We start from the raw sequence: 7,039 nt of genomic DNA, 5'->3' as shown, positions 1-7,039 counted from the left end.
AGTTCAATCTTATCTATCATAGCCATAACCGAAACTAAATTACTCAAAGTGAAATTTTACCTAAACGAAACCCTAATTTGGAATGAAAATCCTAATTATGCAAAATTGATGATTGGAATGAACTCAATATGTAAGACGTTGTTTTAACGAAAGAAAATGCAAATCAAATGTTTAGAGCGCAAATTGGTTGTATTCAATGAAAATTAAACACACTAGGATCACGAATTCCCATGCAATGATCACCCTAAAGCCTAGGGATGGCAAAAAGTCCCTTCCCGACGGGAACCAGCCCCGAATGGGGCAAAAAAACCCGTCCCGAATGGGTCGCCCCGAATAAAAATAAAAATAAATATTTCTAGATAATTTACCCGCTAAAAACCCATTTTAAATTCGTATTTTATTCTCTAATTATAACATAACTTGAAATTTTGAAAATGTAAAAATAAAAAATAATTAAAAGGGGCAACAAACAGAGCAAAAAGTTACCCTGAACCCGCCCCGCCCCATCTAAGGTGGGGCGGGGTGGGATTTTTACTAGGCTTGACGGGTGCCCCGCCCCGTTGCCATCACTACTAAAGCTTAATTTCACAAAATGACAACGCGATTGAATTGTTAACGAATCAATCTCCTAAATCTATTCAACACTTTCTTTCGAGATGTATTGAACATATTCTTATACACCATCGGCCTATATCTCTATGACAAATGCATGTGATTTTATGAACAATTAAAGATTCACGGAAAGCATAGGGGTATATCTCTATCCCCTATCGGACCCTACGATAATTTATATCTTGTCGAATTTATTTATCTTCTCTCGAATAGATAAAATAAACCACCAAATATTACATAATTACGTGCACTTAATTATGGAAGACAATTAATGTATATACACCATTCAAACGTTCAAATACGTGTTTAATGTCAAATTTCAAACTAGAAATTTAAAAATCACATCACATGGTACATCGATCTCCTAGTACATGAAAATCTAGCAAGACATGATAGGAAAAGAAAAACAACAAAAAAATCAGGAAAGAATATCACACAATAGTCCTTTGATTTGAAATCTTAAATCTTCTAATGAATCATCTCGTTCTTGCCTTCTTTTTACTCTTTAAATTCTCCCAAAATAATGTATAATGCGTGGTGATAGGAAAAGAAAAACAACAGAAAAAATCAGGAAAAAATATCACCCAATCGCCCCTTGATTTGAAATCTAAATCTTCTAATGAATCATCTTGTTCTTGCCTTCTTTTTCCTCTTCAAATCCTCCCAAAATAATGTATAATGCGTGGTCTATGTTTTTTGATATCCCTAGGGCTTTAAAAGACTTCTCAAAATTTGTTTCCATAAAAATTTCAATCAGAAAAGAAAACCAACGCCAAGGCATGAATTTTTGCCTCGGTATTTAAATTTTCATGTTGGGCGTTCGCCTGATATTTATAACTGGGCAGTCACCCAGGCATAATTTCTTCCATATGTTGTATTTTAGCCCCCGAAGTTGATTCTTGATTCTTTCAAGCCCTTTGACTTTTAATTGCATCCAATTGAAGCCGCAATATCTTTAATCTTCATTTTGTGATCTAAATCAATTATTGAAATGTTGCAATTTAGTTCTCATACTTTGGATTTTTTCAATTGTTTAGGAACCAGTCAATCACTGAAATAAACGAAAAATTACCCAAGTTAAGTAACAATTAACACTTTTATGACTTAAAAACTTAGTAATACGAACTAAATAAGTGCACAAAATGCACTTATCAAACACCCTCAAACTAAAATCTTTGTTCATCCCCGAACAAAACAAAACTCAATCATAGATCATATTACTAGTTAAACATAGGTCACAGATGTTGGACTCAATGTTGAATAGCTTACTGTATGCCTCAGGTTCAAATTTAAGTAATACTCTAGAAAGATCCAAACAACATAAAAAAATAAATTTTCACTTATCCGATGCTCAACTTAGTGTGGGTGATGTTAGCAAACCTTGAACTCACACTCATGCTAGAACATAATCAATCAAGTGTTGTTGATTTATTTGCAATCCCAACCCTCTTGTGGTCATTTTTCCTTACACCTCTCGTGTAGAATCACTCCTTATGCTTTTCTCTCCAATCTCGAGATATTTTTAGCACATGGGGGTTTCAAAAATTTTTATCCTGCATTTTCTCCTGCAAAGTGATTAGAGTTAAATACTTGTCAACCTAGAAATGAGGTGGTAAGTTTTTTCTCAAAATCACACCGCCAATCTCTAGAGTTCAAATTTTAAAGTCTTTATTGGGCACTTTTTTTTTAACATCTCCTATGTAATAATACTCTCCATTAAACTTTTTAAATGACCCTTGTAGCGAGTTTTAGGTCGATGAGCCCCAAACCAATTGGTTTTAGGGCACCAGATTTTAAAATACCCTTACAAACTTACTTGCTCGAGTTATAAAGGTTTCAAAGAAGTTAGAAGATGTATCAACTTTTTATGAGAATTTTTTTTTCCTTTTGACATCTTATGTGCAATACTATTTTCCATTAAGCTTTTTAAATGACCCATTTAGGCTGGTGACTCTCAAATTAGTTGGCTTTAGGGTACCAAGTTTTTAGATACCATTGCAGGCTTAATAACTCGAGTCAAAAAGGCTACGATGAGAAGTAAAAGATGTATGACATTTGATTTTTTTAATTTTTTTATGATCAGTACCCGTTTTAGGCTCCTTAACTCAAACTCCTTCAATTAACGCTGGGATCCAAGAACTCCAAACCATCACATTTCTATGACAACAAGCACTAACTATATCAACCCCAAACTAATCTTAGTTTGGGGAAATTTTATTCCAAACAAGGTCAACAACATCAACAATTAATTCCACGTGATCAAATTATGCCCAAATGTAAGTGATAAGTCAAAACGGCTATGTGCTCAATTAATTCAATCTAACATGGATAAGTACTCAAATAAATGCTCATGTTATCGTTTTGTCCAGTAACCTAGCTAAAGACATACTTAATTCGAACTAATATCATCATAGGCAGTAAGCCATTCAATGCTAAACTAGGCAAATTATTTTTATTTTTCAAGTTAAATAGTTATACAGACCTGGTTAGCAATTTAAGGATTCGATAGAATGAGCATACGTATCCTAACATTTACCCCACCCCCAAACAAAATATTACATTGTCCCCAATTTAAGAGCAAAAGTACGCAAAAAATAAAGAATAAAAGATCAGATACTCCCCAAGGGTGGATGCAGATGAGTAGAGGTGTCAGGTTGGCCTGCCTGGCTAGATGAACTTGTGGTTCTGAGATATTCGACGGTTCTTGCTATCTGGTGTACATTAGGATCAATTGTCTCCAGTTGACTCCCAAAACGCATCATTTGCTCATTCACTTGACTATAAGCATAAGTGATTGTTCTTTGATCATAGCGTGTCCGGTCATCACTTAGCTAGAACCCTCGCAATTGTACACTTACTCTTTGTAACTCCCTCTGCATATCCAGTTGCGTTCGCTGCATTGCTTCCAAAGCATTTGTCATGGTGTCAACTAATCTACCCAGCTCCACTTGAGTTACCTGCATCTAAAACAATTGTCTACTAAGGAGGACTATATCAACATTTGGAACTTGCTGGGGTTGATGTGGTCCCAGCTCAAGACAATGTACTCTCTCTGCTCCTCTCAATCTAGCCTCTAAATTTTCAATTATTCTTCTGGTGATTGGGGCCTCTGGAGCAACACTCTCTTCTCTTAGCAACAGTGGTACCCTAGCTGTTAGACAAATCCCACTAATTAAGCAATGAAACATAATACTACGTCGAGTATCTATGGACGAGGCCAACTCTCGTATGAAGGCATATATATGGGCTCCCGGTCAAACTTATGCACTCTTACCATATGATAAAGTAACCTCCCCCTTTCTTCATTGAATTTCGTCCTTTGGGATGTAGGATAAATGTTGGTGCAGAAGATAATGTACAAGAGTCTGAGCTCTGGAGTCAGCTCATTACGTAGGAACCGAGATGAACTAAGTGGCCAATCAACCTCTCTACCATATAGAAAATGTGTTACCAGCACCATGTCTTGCTCCTTTAGTAATGGCNTAGAGTAGAACTTGCAAAGACTAAATGTGTCCTTCAACTAGTATGATATGCTGAACTATAGCCTCTAATGGCTCGTCTCAAATAGCTTTAGTTCTATGATGTTTTTACATTTCAAATAAATTTAGTTCTTTGAGGTTTAGTTGCACTTAAACAATTACCTTGTACTTGTCTAAAATGATTTAAAGACGATTGATGCTAATTCTTTCGTGTTCATAAATTGAGATATGACTGGAACTATTATTATATTAATTTATATAGGCGAAATTGTTATTTCTGGTGATGATCTTGCTGAAATACTGAGACCAAACATATTCTTCATACTCAATTTCTATTAACAATTTGAAAATTTTGAGGTTTTTCTCTTGGATAAAGATTGCTTATTCGATGAAGGGCATATTTTTCAATCAATGTAAATGTGTGTTTGGATTTGTTACAAGACACTAGTAAATTAAGTGATTAGCCAGCTCAAATGCTTGTAGAGAGTAATTTAAAATTAACACTCATAATTTGATGTGGATAAATTTGAATGATTGATGGGCAAACAAATTTACCTCACGATTACTAAAACTGACATTTCATATACTATTAGTATGGTCATATGTTTATGCAATCTCTATGAGTTTCACATATAGATGCCGTCAATCGAATCTTAAACTAACTCAAGGGGTCACCTGGAAGAGGTATATGGATGCATAACCCTGGTCAATATCTTATTACTATATATATAGATGCAGATTGAGCTAGATGTAATGTTGATAGATGATCTATAGCGAAGTTTTACATTTTCATTGTAGGCAAGTTGGTGACATGGAAGAGTTAAAAACAGAATGTTATTTCACGCTCTAGTGCTGAAGTTGAATATTAGGCAATGGCTTCACTACGAGTAAAATTATTTGGCCATGCTCTTTGCTGAGACTTAGCTCATCACAACTCATTCAGATGTTTTGTGAAAATCAATCTGCTACACATGTTGCTTCGAATTCAATTTTTCATGAAATAATAAAATACATTGAAGTTGATTGTCATTTTATACGAAAACAAGTCCAAGCTAAGGTTATTTGCACTCATTTCATTCATAATAGTCAATAATTAGTTGATATTTTCACTAAAAACTTATCTGTTGCAAAATTTCATGAGATATTATCCAAGTTAGGATCTATCGATATTTTTGCACAAATTTGAGGAAGAGCGTTGGAGAAGAAAGATTTGAGGATATTGGGGAATATATTATGGCATGATTTGGTTGACCACAATTGAAATATTTTCATGATTTATTTATCTTCTTTCCTTGATTGCTTTATCCTTAATAAGTCAACATTGATGTAATGTGACTATATATGCGTGTCAATATGAACTCCAAACATAAGTGAATACAATACAATCTATCTTCTCTCGTGGATGTAGCTTTGTCATAGTTGCGTCGAACCAATTGAATTCTTGTGTTCTTCTTTATTAGTTTCATTCATTATTGAATTCTTCATCTAGCAATATGAAATCTATTGTCATATTAATATTAAAGTTACTACAGTTAATTTTGACACAGTTAGGCATGTGAAATCTTCAGAAATGAAACTATATATGGTAAAAAAAGAAACAATCAAGAATGAACAAACTGACAATAGAAGAGAGGTAGCTGGTCTCGTGTTTTTTATGCATGACAATATGAACCCCACCTCATCCCACCTAACCTTTATTAAAGTGTTATGTTTGTGACTCAAATTCCATGTGATTTGGAAGTTTGATTCATGGAGGAAGCCTAGATAATTTTGGCTTGGAAGTTTAGATAGATAAGGGATCAAATTTGGGATAAGGACTTTGGAATAGATGGGAAGTGTTTTTGGAAAGATTGGAGCTAGTAAAGGACGCCGCTGCTAGAACATTGATGATGCAAAGGGAAAATAGGCTCGGGGTCGCCCAAGATTTGTTTCAGAACAGGCAGTCCATGCCTAGTGCCGGGTAAGTGGTGCTTGGATGGGAGAAAAAGGTCTCTTAATTGATTTTGATCACAATTTTTGTGCTCTACTTCATCCATAATTCCAAGATTTAGCTCCTATAATTATTCCATGAGTTGAGTGCTTTAGAGGCTCAAGATAGCAATTAGATTATTGTTGTATTTATTAGAAATTTGTAGAATTGTTTAGATTTTGATTGAGAGAATTAAATCTCACGAAGACAAATTAGTTTCTTGATATAATAAATTCCCTACTTCCTCCACAAAAATCAAAACCTTTTCTACGAAGTAACAGAGAATAGAAAGGAGGATAAGATATTCTAAGATTTTGTAACTAAAATTTTTGGAAGCTTGACTTAGTTATTATGCTCCTATTAGGTACCGGTTTTTTAATAACAAATTTTATGAAAAATGATTTTTTTTTAGAATGTGTGGTCAAAATACAAAATTATTTTATTGGGAAAATATGTGATTGAAAATAAGTTTAAGAATAATTGGAAGGAAAGCAAATATAGCCCTATTTCGTTTAGATAAAAATCAATTTTTAGTAAATTTTGGTATAAGTTGATAAATATATAATTGAGAAGTTGAAAGAAATTGTGAGTCACATTAAATATGTGGTTAAAATGAATTTGAGGAAAAAGAATTTGAAGAAATGGGACCAAACATGGACAAAATGCAGAGAATATCAAAACCTTTGCCAAATAACCCCTTAATATAGTGAGATGCAATAAAGTTTTTACAGAGAATAATATCCCACCATTTTCATCGATCCCAACTCTCTGCAGATTATGATATTATATGTTCACAAAATATTTTCTTTCGATTTAAATTATCGCAACTGTACGGTTCGTTAACAAGTAATAAAGTGGATCAATTGAGTTTAAATATCGTCCCACAGAGATTGATCAGTTCAATCTTATCTATCATAGCCATAACCGAAACTAAATTACTCAAAGTGAAATTTTACCTAAACGAAACCCTAATTTGGAA

Source organism: Olea europaea, chromosome 8 (genome assembly GCF_002742605.1).
Source record: "Olea europaea var. sylvestris chromosome 8, O_europaea_v1, whole genome shotgun sequence".
Taxonomy (NCBI): Eukaryota; Viridiplantae; Streptophyta; class Magnoliopsida; order Lamiales; family Oleaceae; genus Olea; species Olea europaea.
Note: the sequence above shows the minus strand (reverse complement) of the source record.